The sequence below is a fragment of the Parasteatoda tepidariorum genome, chromosome 1, assembly GCF_982258835.1.
Source record: "Parasteatoda tepidariorum strain Cologne lab strain chromosome 1, Ptep-v5.0, whole genome shotgun sequence".
NCBI lineage: Eukaryota > Metazoa > Arthropoda > Arachnida > Araneae > Theridiidae > Parasteatoda > Parasteatoda tepidariorum.
The window spans coordinates 132,638,584-132,655,460 of NC_141755.1; the positions used below are offsets into that span (position 1 = coordinate 132,638,584).

The 16,877-nt window shown below is 26.2% G+C and overlaps 1 long non-coding RNA gene across 4 annotated transcripts in view; it reads right to left on the reverse strand.

Annotated features, from left to right (window-relative positions):
* The window catches only part of LOC147816991 (uncharacterized), a 101,402-nt gene that overhangs the window by 23,604 nt on the left and 60,921 nt on the right, over window positions 1-16,877 (reverse strand). For 2 of the 4 annotated variants that reach the window (XR_015429759.1, XR_015429763.1), the window contains 4 exons: window positions 14,938-14,958; window positions 14,615-14,786; window positions 11,789-11,914; window positions 1,171-1,380 (listed from right to left, as the gene is read on the reverse strand). This is a non-coding gene — a long non-coding RNA (uncharacterized LOC147816991). The remainder of the gene's footprint in view (window positions 1-1,170; window positions 1,381-11,788; window positions 11,915-14,614; window positions 14,787-14,937; window positions 14,959-16,877) is intronic. The other 2 variants (XR_015429766.1, XR_015429767.1) reach the window with 1 other exon arrangement.

A 16,877-nucleotide genomic window follows, 5' to 3' on the forward strand; every position in this document is an offset into this window, starting at 1 on the left:
TCTGACTTTCATTAAATAAAATAATAAAAAAATTATAAATATTTTCTAAATGTTATTCTCTGAATTGAATTATTTTGGGATAAATGAATTTTATAACTTAAAATATCGTCTTCACTAATTAATTAGCATATTTAAGATTACCCTCTCTAACCATTAAGACTGGGTCTTAGAATGTGAAAATCCGACCATCAGATCAAAAATTATTCTAGGTGGCTCGTTGTTTGAATTTTTTTTAAGCACATTAATGTTGTCAACCTATAATATGCCACATAAGAAATTTGACATATAAACAAAAAAAAGTTATTATGATGTCCAATCTAGCCCTATCTCCTCTCCCTTTTTAATTTTGCATATGAACAGATTAAGAGCTATATTTAAATTATTCTTAAATAAGCAAAGAATATAAATGTTGCAAAACATAAATAAAAAAAGCGATCATTATTTTGTTAATATATTTTTGTTTTGCATTTTATTTTATATTTTCATTGCACAAAGTTTTCTTAAAGCATCAAAAAGTATGAATTTTTTTCTTAAACATTAGTTAAACACTTACAATAAATGTCTGTAGTAACCTGCACATGGAAAATCTTCAAAATATTGGCAAATTATATTGTACTATCGTCTTGTACTATAGGGTTCGTTATAAAGTTCTTATATGAAGAGAAAGACTTTTTTAAGAGCAGTTTAATAAATTTTTCAAACTCAAAATTTTTACATTAGCAAAAAAATTCTTTTAATTATACTCAAGGGGTACCCACTCCAAAAAAAATGTCAACACTGTACTTTTTGACTAATTCACACGGTCTAGCGTTTAGCAGAATTTCTAGAAATTAAAACCTCACTGACTGAAAAATGTACCTTTCTTCAAAAATATGGCCCTTATATTATATCAATGACCTGCTTACTTTTTGTTACAAGAAAATATTTATTTTCCTTCATTTTGTTACCTTTAGCCCTCCCCCTCCCTTCTCCTTCTCTTCTCAGTTGCAGAAAAATTTACTACGATATTTTCAACCTTCTTAACATTTTTCGTAATATTTTTAATAACAAAAATATTTTTTTCAAATTTGCATGACACTTTTTTTTAGAACTATGTTTGATTTAGCTCCATATAGTTACTAATTTAAAAGTTTTTAATCAATATGAAAATCAAGAGAGAAACTAGCTTACTTTCTTCTCCTACGACTCTCCACACGCTAATGGTGAAAACATGCGTTGCCATAAGTAGAGAGTTCTTATCTACGACACCTCTAGTCCATTTCGATCCCGAATAGCAAAAGGTTAACATCTTAGTGTCGAACAGTTCTCATTCATTGGATCAAAACACTTCGGTGGACAAATTTTGTCATCTTTCCCCTTCAACTGCAATAACGACTTCTCCTGCAAGAGACATCGTTTTTCTGTTACAACTTTGGAGCAACAATTATCTCAATACCGAAAATGGTGGCAACTACTTTACACCAAAGTGAAACACCATAAATAACTCTTCGTACTTAAGCATTTTGCTACCCAATGAACAAAAAATAATTCTTGAAATAGTGAAACACCGAAAATGTCCTTTTAAAAAATACTTGGTTTTTAAAGTAGCTGCCACCATTTTGGTATTCAACAACACTAAAATTTAAAATTTTAGTAAGATGTGATACACATAGCTGCCATTTCTCCTGGATTTACCAGTCGACTATTGGATTTTGCCATTTTCTCATGGTCTACTGGTACAATAAAAATTTTCCTGGTTTTCGTACATTTCAGAAAATTCCCTACAATTGAGTAAGTTTTTGAGAGAAAAAAATCCTTATTGGAACAGAATTCTTTACACAATTTATCGTTTGCTTGAATTTTTAAGTACTAATGAATAATTGGGTATAATATGAAAAAAACACAACTACTTCGATTTAGTAGAAACGTATGACGCAATGCTAAACGAATGGAATTTAGTTGTTGTTTATTTAGTTATTGTTATTATTAGTTGTTGTTAATTGTTTTAGTTGTTGTTGTTTATTTAGTTGTATTTAATTTCAATAACTTTTCTTTATAATGCAATAAAATCTGGCGAGCAGCTATTTAAACGATCGAACACTTCATTTGTTTATTTGTGGCATGAAGTTAGGCTCGCAGAAAATGCCGTTCATGGGTTAAATTTAGTAGGAACAACACAACCTGTGACGTAGGCTATATTATAGCCAATTAAATGAACATCATTTATATTAATCAGTTTAAAACTTTTCTTTTTTTTTGTTCCAAAAATTTCAGTTTATTTTTATTCTGTACTTCCGTTTTAAATTATAATATAGTATGAAGTAAAAATCATCAAGCTGGGGTGCATATATGCACTAATTCTTAAAATAAAGTTTGTTTGCTAATCAAACTTACATTTATCAAAGATTAAGATGAACTCAAATTAGGCTTAACCAAATAAAAGAGAATCAAAAATAAATATTATACAGTTATTTAAGTTTTAGTATTTTGATGACAAAAAAAATCCCATAACTTCCTTATAGGAAAAATATTTAACGTATTATGGAACAGTTATTATTTCGTAAAATCTACTAGATATTTTCTTATCCATGTTGACAGCTATAGATACACATAAGAGTCAGCAAGAAACTTATTTCAAAATAAAAGCTACTTCGAAAAAAAAAAGTTCGAAAGTTATTTATTTCGAATATTATAATAAAGGTAATTATCATTTATTTAAATTGCATAAATACACTAATTCTTAAAATAAAGCTTGTTTGCAAATCAAACTTACACACATCAGAGAGGACATTAAGATAAAATCTAACTAGGCTAAACCAAATAGAGGAGAATCAAAAATTAATATTATAAAATTATTTATTGGAATTGACATTTTTATGTAAATATTCTAATGAAAACATAATTATTTTTATTACACAACTCATGCCTTTAATAACAACTTCTGTTATTTGTTACTAGCTTGCCTTTAATAACAGTTAACTTTGTTTCTGTGGAATGTTCAGTAGCGAGTGAGATAAATGTTCCACCGTCTCGTGATCTATTATAAACAATCAACAGTTGCCATCTGACGGCTTTCAAGAAAACGCCAAAATTAGCAAAAATAATTAATAAAGCAAATAAATACATCTAAGCTTCCTCACTTAATGGTATTCAGATTTCACTTCAAGTGCGTATGAATACCCAATTCAGTATAAGCTAGAAATAAAGTATTCACTCTTTTCAAGTTGATATTTGTTCGTAAATTGAGTAACAGAATTTTTAAAATAGTTGGTAAAACAATTAAAAAATAAATAATAAGTTCGTAACTAATTACATTACAGGTTTATACGCATTTAGTACACATTTTGAGTACTTAAATAGTACAGTTAACTAAACGGTACCAAATAGTGTACATTTTGAGCAGTCCTGATGATAATTAAAAGCACGAATGATATTAGAAGTTCCATAAATAACACAAATAATTGCTACAATATCTAAAATAGAAATAGAAATAATCTGAAATAGTTTTGAAATTTCACAGAATCATAAGATAAGTATAATGAACTAAATATTTTTCAGCGATAAGGCAGGGTCGCGTAGAAGTTCTGCTTAAATGTCATTAAAAAATTCGACGAATGCCACAGTGAAAAGATTTAACCATTAAACTACGGCCTAACAAATTTATTCACAAAAGCAATATCATTTTTCTACACGTGGAAGAGTTTAGAACATTTTAAAATACATATGTAAAAGACTGGCTTGTATTTTTATGTCGTATAGTATGCGAAATATACCTTTTTAATTCTTTAATTATTAATTTTATTTTTATTGATGAAAGCTTTAAAAACTAAATACTTTTTTCACTCAGACATAACACACATTTTACACAAACTTACAGAAAAATGAGTAAGTATTTCTATAAAAATTGCACCAAAATCACCGTAGTCCAGATAGTGTATCAGGCTGGCCACTAACATTCAGTAAAAAATTTCTTGACTTTCCTCTGAGTTTTAAAACCAATGGTGTAATTTCATTATTTGTAACTAAAAGAACACATTTTTAAACATAATTTTTATTGAAGTGTCAATACTTTAAAAAAAAATTTCTTTTTAAAAGGATTAAACTTTGCAAACATTTTTCGAGAGTGAATTCTGGTAGATAATAGACGTCATTTATAATCGTCTAAAAAACATTATGAACGACATACACACATTTTTTTTTCACTGTATTATTAGTTCTTGAATAACGTACAGTGGTTAAAAACTTTCAAATAACAAAATTGTGAAACTAAATTCATTCAAAAATAATTTTTTTTTCAAAAGAAAAAAAAGTATGACATTTAAAGAATATGTCAAATTTGTTCATAAGTGTCAAACTCATTGATCTGAATGATATTTATTTCATTATTTATTACATAGTTAAAATCCAGAACAAATAATGGACTGAGTAAATATGCCCAGAATGACAAATACAGTCAACCCCGCTTAAACGAATACAATCGGCTCCAACCAAATCTATGTAATTCAATTATTACAGGTTATTCAATTAAAACAGAGATGCCAACTTGTTCCGGACTGCAAATACATATTTTAAAGTGGTAGTTTATCAATCGTGATTCTTGGTTTAATAAATTCAATTTAGTAGATTTTTATCCACCACTATTTCGAAATAATTCGTAGGCTTATATAATTCACCACTTTATTACTGTCATTCTATTCCTTTTAAAAAGCAAGCAAAAATTGTCAAATATTTTCAAAATTTACCGTTTTTTTTAATTATTTTGGCACGTCCGAAGCAGTTGGCCTCTCTGTTAAAATGTAAATGCAATATTTAATCGTAAATTCTAAATTTTTGCGAAATTTTATTTTTTAAGGGTATTTAATGCGTAGTTATAGCGTTTTGATAAAATACACTCAGTCTTATGATTAATGAGCAATTATAATTAAAACTGTCTGTGTTAGTATCAGAAAATATAAATGTAATTTAAAGTTACATAAAAATAAATCAATGTTTGTGAAAAGTATAACACAGATATACAACAATTTAAGAAAAATTTCTCCCAACAACAAAAATATCATTATTATTTTATTATTCCTAACTCCACAAAACTAATAATTATATTATCCCTTTTATTAGGAATCATTTTAGCTTTATCTTTATCCTTTAAAAGATTAAATTATTTAAAAATAGGACAACCAGCCATTTCATTATGATTTACTCATATGATATCCTCCAATTCAATATTTAAAATTAACAGATTCATAAAACAATTTCACAATAATGATAAAATATGACAAGAACACTATGGTCCATACAACTCATTCAATTATATTATATTATCATCTAATCTTCCAAACAAAATTATTTTATCATCAATATGTTTAATTATATTAATTTTAATTATCCCTATCATCATAATATTATAATATATATATATATATATATATATATATATATATATATATATATATATATATATATATATATATATATATATATATATATATATATATATATATATATATATATATATATATATATGTGTGTGTGTGTGTGTGTGTATATATTGTATATATTAGTAGCTTATATTAGAGCATTTTACTGAAGATAAAATTGACTATTATATAGATCTTCATCATGAAATAATGATATGAACTTCACTAATATATTCTAAACTTAAGTCGAAATTAAGCTGCTATAATAGCTCTATTTATAATTAGTAGTCATTAACTATTAAAAAGTTAGCAGCTTTTTATAAACTAATCTAAGTATGTTTATAACATAAAAATTGAATGCAAATCAACCGTATAACTTTCTATAAATTTATTATATTAATTCATTTATATGTATTTTTTTATCTATCAGACATGATAGATAAAAAAGATACATAAATGAATATAAAAAAAAAAAAACATGTATCTCATTAACAATGAGATCGCTCCTTTAGCTTCTTATCTATTTGGCAGATTAGTGCACTAAGTTTAAGCCTTAGAAATAAGTAATTCTACTCACTCTAATGACCCACAATAATATTCATATATTAATCCCACAACAGGAATAATTATGAATAACATAAATATTATTGAAAAAATTATTCTATATATTAAAAATGGAAAACATAGTAATAATACAATTTCAACATCAAAAATTAAAAACAAAATTCCAATTAAAAAAAATCGATAAGAGAAAGAGACCCGAGTTTTAGATATAAAATTAAACCCACATTCATACCCAGAAGATGATTCTATTCTATTATTTAATTTATATGATATTAAATAAAACAATATATATACAATTATAATTAATAATCTTACAATAATTATTATAATCAGTATTATTAATATTCTCCTTTTAATTGGAAATTAAATGTACATAATATACTTATTTATTAAGAACCTCATCAATAGACCACTGAAAATAAAAATAATCATACTACATCAACAAAATGTCAATATCAAGCTGCAGCTTCAAACCCAAAATGATGTCTTCTAGAAAAGTGAATTTTTGTTATTCGTATTCATATTACTATTAAAAACAAAGTTCCTACAATAACATGAAATCCATGAAATCCTGTAGCTATAAAAAATGTTGATCCAAAAACAGAATCTCTAATTCCAAATAAAGTTTCTATATATTCAAATCCTTGTAATATTAAAAAATAAATTCCTAATAATCAAGTCGCTAATAAAGAATTTTTAGCTATAATTCAATTTTCATTTAAAATAGCCTGATGACACAATGTTACTCTTACCCCTGAAGTTAATAAAATTACAGTATTTAATAAAGGAACCTGAAAAGCATTTAATGTTTCTACACCTGTAGGTGGTCAAAATGAACCGATTTCAATAGTAGGTCTTAATCTTGAATGAAATAAAGATAAAAAAAAAAAGAAATGAAAAAAAATACTTCTCTAATAATAAATAAAATTATACCTAATATTAAACCTCTTAATACTACTCTAGAATGATAACCCAAATAGGTTCTCTCACGTACCACATCTCGCCACCATAAAATAGAAATTGTTAATCTTAATATAAATCTAATTATTAATAAATCATATTTTATATATATAAATATTTTTACTATTCCTAACATAAAAGATAAAATTCTAATTCCAATAAACAACGGTCAAGGAGAAATATTTACTATGTGATAAGGATGATAATACTTTTCCAATAATTAGTAGTATTCAATAGCATATAATAATAATAAAATTCTAAATACAAACCCCTGAATAATTGCTACACCAAATTCTAAAATTAATAATAATCTCTGAAAAATTAGAGATGAAATTAATCCTAATGATCTTAATAATCTAATTCTTGATAACAAACCAATAATAAGATGACCAGTTATTATATTAGCTGCTAATCGAATAGATAGAGTAAAAGGTCGCATCAAATGTCTAATTGATTCAATTAATACTAATACAGGTGACAATAACAAAGGACTCCCTTCAGGAACTAAATGAGCCGCACTACATATAAAATTTTTAAATCAACCTATCATAAAAAATCTTATTCACATAACAACACCTAATCCTATCGTAAATATAATATGAGCTGTCCCAGTAAAAATAAATGGAAATAATCCTATCAAGTTTGATATAATTAAAAATATAAATCTAATTAATCTAACACAAATAATTCCAGAATACTTTAAATCACCTACTTCTTTAAATACTTCACTTACATTTACTAAAAACTTTTTTATTATAATTAAATATATTCTATAAATTTTAAAAAATCTAGTAAATATAATTATATGTGTTAGTATAATAATTAATCAATTAATTGATATACCAAAATATGATGTAGGATCAAATACAGAAAATAAATTTATCAATATCATATATTTTTTTCTATTTCTAATTCCTTTATATTATAAAAAAAATTTCTTATACTATTATAATTACCATAAATTTTTATAAATAATAATATTAATAGGATTACAAAAAAGAAGATATAATTCAATACAAAGGTATTAATTGTGGTATAATATCATCTTTAGTTTGACAAACTAATATTAATTTAACTACTTATTTCATAATTAATTTAAGAGACTAACACCTAAATTCGGCCACTATTTCACAATCATATTTTTATAAATTCAATTTGAGGTACTACTGAAATTACAATAGGTATAAATCTATGATTAGCCCCACAAATTTCTGAACACTGCCCTACAAATAATCCATTTCGATTAAAAATATAAAATAACTGATTCAACCGACCTGGAATAGCATCTACTTTTACCCCTAATGAAGGGATAGTTCAAGAATGAATAACATCAGTTCTAGATACAATTATTCGAACGTCTAATATTCTTGGAATAACCAAAGAATTATCTACTTCTAACAATCGAAATATTCTCTTATTATCTGAAGGAATTATATATGAATCAAATCTTATAATATTAAAATCTCTATATTCATAAGACCAATATCACTGATGTCCTATTACCTTAATACTCAATTCAGATATTTCAAATTCTTCTATTAAATATAACAACCGAATTGAAGGAAATGCAATTAATAACAAGAATACTCCTGGTAATAAGGTTCAAATTCTTTCTAATCTTTGACCCTCAAACATTCCAAGATTATAAATCTTATTAGTATATGAATTTATCAACATATATCCAACCAAAATTACAATTATAATTATTACTATTATTGTATGATCATGAAAAAAAATTAACTGTTCTATTATAGGAGAAGATCTATTTTGAAAATAATAAGATCCTCAATTTGGCAAAAATTATTTTCTTAACAAATTTAACTGATTAAAAGTGTGATTTATAGGGGGAACATTATTAATTCATTCCAAAGAAGATATAACATAATATTCTATATTGTAAGAACTTTTATATACTATTCTTTCTCAGATTAATATAATTATTATAATTACTCCAAATAATGATATTAATGAGCCTAATGATGAAATTATATTTCAAAATGAATAAACATCTGGATAATCTGAATACCGACGTGGCATTCCATTTAACCCTAAAAAATGTTGAGGAAAAAAAGTCATATTTACTCCTACAAATATAACATAAAATTGTAATTTAGTCTTCTTTATATCTAACTTTATTCCAAAAAATAAAGGAAATCAAAAAGTTAATCCTGCTAAAATTGCAAATACAGCACCTATTCTTAATACATAATGAAAATGAGCTACTACATAATAAGTGTCATGTAAAATAATATCTAAAGAAGAATTTGATAATACTACTCCAGTAATACCACCAATAGTAAATAAAAATACAAATCCCACACATCACAATAAGGGAGTATCTATTTTAAAATAAGAGCCATGGAGAGTAGCTATTCATCTAAAAATTTTAATACCCGTAGGTACAGCAATAATTATAGTGGCAGCAGTAAAATAAGCACGAGTGTCCATCCCAACAGAAAATATATGATGAACTCACACTACAAAACCCATCAATCCGATCCCTACTATAGCATAAATTATTCCTAATCTTCCAAATGGCTCTCGTTTCCCTACTATTGATCTTATTACATGAGATACAATACCAAATCCTGGTAAAATCAAAATATATACTTCAGGATGACCAAAAAATCAGAATAAATGTTGAAACAAAATAGGATCACCTCCTCCTGCAGGATCAAAAAATGAAGTATTAAAATTCCGATCAGTTAATAACATAGTAATAGCACCTGCTAATACTGGTAGTGATAATAATAATAGAACAGCAGTAATTAGAACTGATCATACAAATAAAGGAACTTTTTCTATTCTCATCCCATAAGATCGCATATTAAGTACAGTAGAAATAAAGTTTACCGCACCTATAATAGGAGAAGCCCCAGCTAAATGAAAAGAAAAAATTGCAAAATCTACTGATCTACCCCCATGACCATCTAAAGATGATAAAGGTGGATATACAGTTCAACCAGCTCCTACTCCTATTTCTACTATAGATGAAATAAATAATAATAATAAAGAAGGAGGTAATAATCAAAATCTCAAGTTATTTATCCGAGGAAATGCTATATCAGGTGCCCCTAATATTAATGGAACTAATCAATTTCCAAACCCTCCAATTAAAATTGGTATTACTATAAAAAAAATTATTACAAAAGCATGAGCCGTTACAATTACATTATATAATTGATCATCACCCATAAATCTACCTGTTTGACCTAACTCAATTCGAATTAATACTCTTATTGCTGTTCCCACTATTGCAGCCCAAGCTCCAAAAATTAAATATAAAGTCCCAATATCTTTATGATTAGTAGAATATAATCATCGCAGTAATATATTTCTTTATAGTTTATATCTAAAACAATAAATTGCAAGTTTATAATTATATTTAAGAAATCAAACATAGATGATGAACTGTAAATTCATATTAGTAATATATATATATATATATATATATATATATATATATATATATATATATATATATATATATATATATATATAAATAAAGTACTTTTAACCTTGAAAGCTAATAGAATTATTATCTTAATATTCTTTATATATATAATATACATAATATAGATCCTAAACAAAAACTTATTAAAATAATAACATCATAATATAATCAACTACTAATCTTCATTTTTAAATTTCATGAATATATAAATCTACCACCTAATACAAAATCATATATAATTACAGAATAGTTACAGAAAATATTAATAATAATAATAATATAATTCTATATTCATATAATATAAAATAATAAAATGATCATCATTTAAAAAAAAATCCCATTAGAGGAGGGACCCCACCTAAATTTAAGAAAACTAATAAAATAATCATTAATGATTAATGATAATGAAGATTAATGAGCAATTATAATTAAAACTGTCTGTGTTAGTATCAGAAAATATAAATGTAATTTAAAGTTACATAAAAATAAATCAATGTTTGTGAAAAGTATAACACAGATATACAACAATTTAAGAAAAATTTCTCCCAACAACAAAAATAGCAAACAAAAACCAGGAGAATTGATGGCAAAATTCAGTTAATTGTTCTGCAGCTATGATAGACAAATATTTACATTAATTAAGTATTAAAAAAATTATTGATGTGGTAATTGGAAATGTAAGAATACCAATAATAATAAACGATTCACACAAGTAAAAAATATTTTTATCCAGCGAATATTATTATGTTTCGGATAAAAGAATTATCTTAACCCGTACCTTCTCGCTCCGTTCAAGATATACCGGGGTGATGTTCCACCCTCTATTTCTCATGACCGTGATATTTCCAGGCTGATGTTTTCTTAAAAGTTTCTTAACTGTTTCTTAACTTAGTTGATGTTTTCTTAACTTATTTCTTATGTACCGAATTATGCATATTACCTACTCTACACAGCAGATGGCAGTGCAAGATTATTTGCCACGTGTTTGGAGATAGTTTATTTTAAATCAGCACTTATCAAACATGAAAGCTAAAAATTAACTCAAAAATTAAAAATGAGTACATCGACTGTATAAACACTTAGTTTTGTATAATTTTCCTTCAAAAAAAATTACGACTGCTTTCTTCAAAATTATGCGACTATTAAGGGATAAAATGCAATCTTTCATTAATAGATTATGATATCGAATCAATTCATCAAAAAAGATCTTTTTTCTAACTCTATAAAATTTTTTACACTAACAATTTTGGTTTAACAATTACATTATGATTTAACAATAATGATTTGCAATTTAATGGTTTAACAATTACACTGGCAATTACTACAATATACCCCAGTACTGAACTTTGAAAATGCTAAATTATGCAATATTTTTGAGCTTTTGTTATCAAAATATCTGAGATTTAAGAAGACGTACCGAAAGCTCTTCAAGGTCACAGATGCCTGCAGTCCACTTTTGTCACTGAGTAGACCACTGCCGGGACTGTAGCCATCACACTATCATAGTACGAATCATAAGGACTCATCAGACTTCTTCTAAATCCTAGAAATTTGCAAATTTTTGTTACAGTATCAAACATATTACTTTAAAATACATTAATTTTATTCCCTTTATTATTTTTCATATTATAATATTTTATTAATTAAGTATTATTTTTTTTAAACTTTAAAAACAAACAGGAAACTATCAAGGTTTTATCTTTTCAATAGGAGTTCTGGGTGAAAAACTAATCTTTTAATTATATTATACGCTTTTTTCGACAGTGGTTCACGAAATGTTTGGAAATTATCAAATATTTGTGATTTATGTGATCAATGCTTTTTTATATCCAAAACATTGAAAGAAAAATATCGGTTTTTATTTCAGTCTTTTTTATTGCTTATACTTGATTGCTATTTTACGCTGAAACACTATGTATTGCACTCTTTAAAATCACACATTTAGTTTATAATTATTTCAAATTAATCGACCTAATATAGCGATATTGTTTGGCCTTTTTTTATAACAGTGGTCAAAAACCCTAAAAACCCCAATTTATAATCCAATTTTTTTTCTTCACAATTTTGTCTTCCTCCCATATTTTGAGCGTCAGGTATCCAAATATGTAAAAAAATGTCTTTTTATTCAGATAAATCATTTTTTTGTTTGTTTCTGATTTCGTAATTTAATGAATTGTTAGTACTAATTAAATAGCATTTTGGTAATCCCCCCTGGAACCAATAAAATTTCCAATTAGTTATTGAAAATTAGATTATTAGACGGAATGTCTGGAATTTGTACACGGAACATTAAAACTAAATAATTTGAGATAAATAAGTAATCAAAAGATTCATGAGATTGGTTATAAAATGCAAGCATGTATAGAGAATCTTACATACAGGTTCATGTGGATTTTCCCTCGTTGTTAAGTTAGATTACAAAATGTCGATAAGTGAAATATGTTCTATTTGCTGAATAATTCGTTTTGCTGACGAAACATTTTAGTGGAATAACGATTTTGTTCGATGGGCTAACGTATCGTGGAATAATTTCAAATGTTGCTCGAAATCAAAATTTTTGGTTATATAAGAAATAGTCAATTCATCAGAAATTAGATACAATTCGTTTTGGCTGTAACTCTTTTAACAGTTGGACTAAAACAATTTTTTGATAGGCTCCCCAATAACCGTTGAAGTGATTGTTTGATCAAAAATTATTTAAAACGTTTTTTACCATATCAGACCAACGAAAATATTTGTTGGTCCATTGCTCTAACATAAATAGGTTAATTTCACACTTCTTTCTTTCTTACTGGCGAAAACTTGTTTAGACAAAACTTTTTCCCGTGGGGTAACAATTTTAACTTTTGAAGATAAATTCAATCTTGTGTTCTAGGTTAAAATTCGGCTAAAACTTGTTTTGACTGCAGTTTTTTTTAATGACAAACGAAAATGGTTAGTGGAACTTAAAACAATTCTGACAAATTACGAAATATGCAAAAACAAAAATTAAGAATAATCATTTAATGATCTTATAATTTTGAAGAAAACGATTATAAAAGTGCTTTTTTTTTATTCAACAGAATTAGACTTCCCCTTTCACATTAGTTGCTACATTTAGGTCAAAAATTATACAACTATTGAATTTATGGTTCATTTGTCTGGAAAAAAGTTTTTACGCTATTGTTGATAAGTCCTTTCAATATGGGTTAAAAGCGTGTGAACCCCGGCATTTTGAAATAATTTTTTTTAATTTTTTAACCCAGTTTTTAAAATAACAAAACTAGTTGCTATACCAATGTTGGACAATCACAAATCCGTCAGAATTCATACATTGGGGAGATGGTTACTTATGCTGTTTACCAAAGAAAAATATAATGGTTCATGATAAAATGGCTCATTGATGGTTACCATCAAGATCATGTTGGTTCATCAATGGAAAATTATCGAAAATTTTGACTTGGATGGTTTAAGGAAAGAATGATTGGTAAATAAATTTCGTTGATTGATAGCGTAACATCCTGAAATCTCTGAATAATGTTCAAACAGAATCATCAATATCAGTATAAAAGTAATCAAATGTAGCAAGCATTTTCGGACATAGAGAGTATAAAATTAAGTGTGTGAACAATATCTTTTTTAATTTTTGAACAAATTTTTAGCTTAAAATAAAATAATGATGAGCGCTGACATCTAGCTTAAAATAAACTATCTATCTCTAAACTAAAATAATCTAATACTTCCATCTGACCTTGAGAAATATATATGATTCGGGGTATAAGAAATAGATTGTCTGAACCTTTTTTTCGCGTATTACTTTTTAACACTATCAGCCTGGAAATATCACGACCATGAGGGAATAGAAAGCAAAACTTTGTCATTTTGACAGGAACGAGATATTTCGGCGGCTCCTCTGACTGAACTACTTTCTCAATCACGGCAACTCCATAATTTGGGAGAAAAAAAGTACGTATACAATACAAAGTTGATTTGCTCGTCTAACTTAATTAATAGTTAATTAATTAGCGCATTTGATGTTACTTTTCTTTGTACCATTATGATTCAACCTTCGATCTGGTTACTAGAACAAAAGTTATTTAGAATTATATCTATTCAATTTATCGCATTGTGCATATCAGCATAAAAAAAATGATACAATAAAAAATTAAAAAAAACACTGCTTTGTGCAATGTGTATTTGGTTTTAAAATTAATAGCGAGATTTTAAATAGTCGATAAAATAGATTGAAAAATGTTTTACTTACAAATAAAATGGCAATATTCCAAAATAAATTTTCTTGCATTGTTATGTCTATATCAGGCAGTCAGTTCTACAGGATCATTTTGGAATTAATCTCAGGCAGATTCTAAGCAACATAACAGATCCTATTTTGTCAGATTCTTCCTCTTTGTCAGAGTATTAAGCAGAAATGTATGCTATAAAGATAAATTACGTGGGTTTATGATAAATTAGAGACATGGTAAGTTTCAAAAATTGTACAGGTCAAAAGAAAAGAAATTAAAATTGGAAAAAGTTAAAGATATTGGAAACAACTGAAACACAGCATAATAAAATCATTAAACTTACCCAAATTTTTGATGAAAAGAGCTAAAAAAAAAAAAAAGGTTAAAAAGCAATAAAATAAATTAGATAAAAACCAGAAAAAAATGAACTCAAGAAAAAAAAATTTCTATGAAACACATTAGAAAAGAAATGAGAAAAAAATTCTTAAAAAATAAAATTAATAGCATAAAATATAATTATATCAAATATAATTATATAAATTAATTATATAAAATTAATAACATGAAAATGAAATTTTGCAAAGAATTGGAAGACATGACATAATGGACATAATCGGAAATACTTGGACTAAATACTAAAAAAACAACAACAGAAAAACGAATGCGAAAGATGGAAGATAAGGAAAACAAAATAGTAGACCGATGGTCACGAATGGATTTGATCAGGTGCTCTTGAGCGGAAATGTTACTAATCAGAAAAACTAGAGCACACATCATAAAAGAAAAGGATGAAAAAACATAGAAGGAAAAATGGTACACCAACTGGAAAAAAAAACACTCATCGAAAAAAAACATACATATTCAATTAACAAAACAAATAAAAACACATTCGAAGTAAATACAGAATATTTTAGAAATTATATAGAAAATCATTGGAAATGAAAACAGCACAAAAATTGGATGTAGGAACAGAACTCATTGAAAATAAAAACAAAAAATATTTAAAAAATTACGCATAAAAAAACAGCACATCCATTGAAAATAAGCAGAATATACATATTAATAAAAAAAAAATTTGGAAATAACTCAAAAAATTGAAAAGCGAGAAATACAGAGTTCGGGGAAAAAAACGATTCACATATAAACTAAGAGAAAAGATACGAAAAACGAAATAGGGAAAACAAAACATGAGTGGATTTGACCAACTTTAATTTAAAGAAAATATTAACAATCGAAAAACATCTGCAAGAATTACAGAAATAGTACACCACTTGAAAAAACAAAGAAGATAAGGGGAAAAAAAGGAAAGATACAAAACACTTACTGGAAAAAAACATTCATTGAAAAAGAAACACATTTGAAGTAAAAACATCAGCACACATTTGAGATAAAAACAGAACGAACAATACAAACAAAGCCAGAATGTACATTGGAAATTGAAATAGAAGGGATGAAAATTAAACCAGAGTTTTAGGGCAGTTGTAATTAAAAACATACATATACAAAGACACATACTTAGGAATAAAACAAAACACTCAAAAAGCTGAAAAACAATGAATAAAATTGGAAAGCGCATAAAAAAAAATAATGTGTTAAAAGTTGGAAAAACGAAAATTGGAAGAATAAAAATACCAAATAGAAGTTCTTAAAATTACTACAGAAAACTGAAAAAAGAAAAATAGTGAACACGGAAAACATAAAGATTCACTTATAAACAGGGAGCGAAGTTACGAAAACAATATAGAGCAAAAATATCACAATTGGATTTGATCAACTTCACTTGAACGCCAATCGAAAATCTCCCTAAAACAGACAAAGGAAAAACATCGAAAAAAATCAAAACAAGCTAAAAAAAAAAAAGCAAATTTTCTGAAAGCTAAAGAAAAATAGAGAAAAAAATGCAAGGAAAAAATTATTACAAAATCTCGCATTAAAGAAATGGAACGCACAGTGGAGGACGAAAATTAGAAAAAGATTTGCAAGAAAAAAAAATTGTAACGCATATTTTGAGAAAAAAACTGGAACAAACGCTGAATGCAAAAAATAATTGGAATACACAATGAAAAATCAAAATTGGAGCATATATTGGAAAATAAAGATTGGAATACATATTGGATTAATAAAAATTAGAACAATTATTAGTAAATAAAATTTGGATGAACTATAATGAATTAAAACAGAAGACGTATTGGAAGATAAAAATTTGAACACATAATAGAAAACGCATTGAAATAAAAACAGATAAAAAAACACTCTGAGAAAGCTGCAGAAAAACTTGGAAAA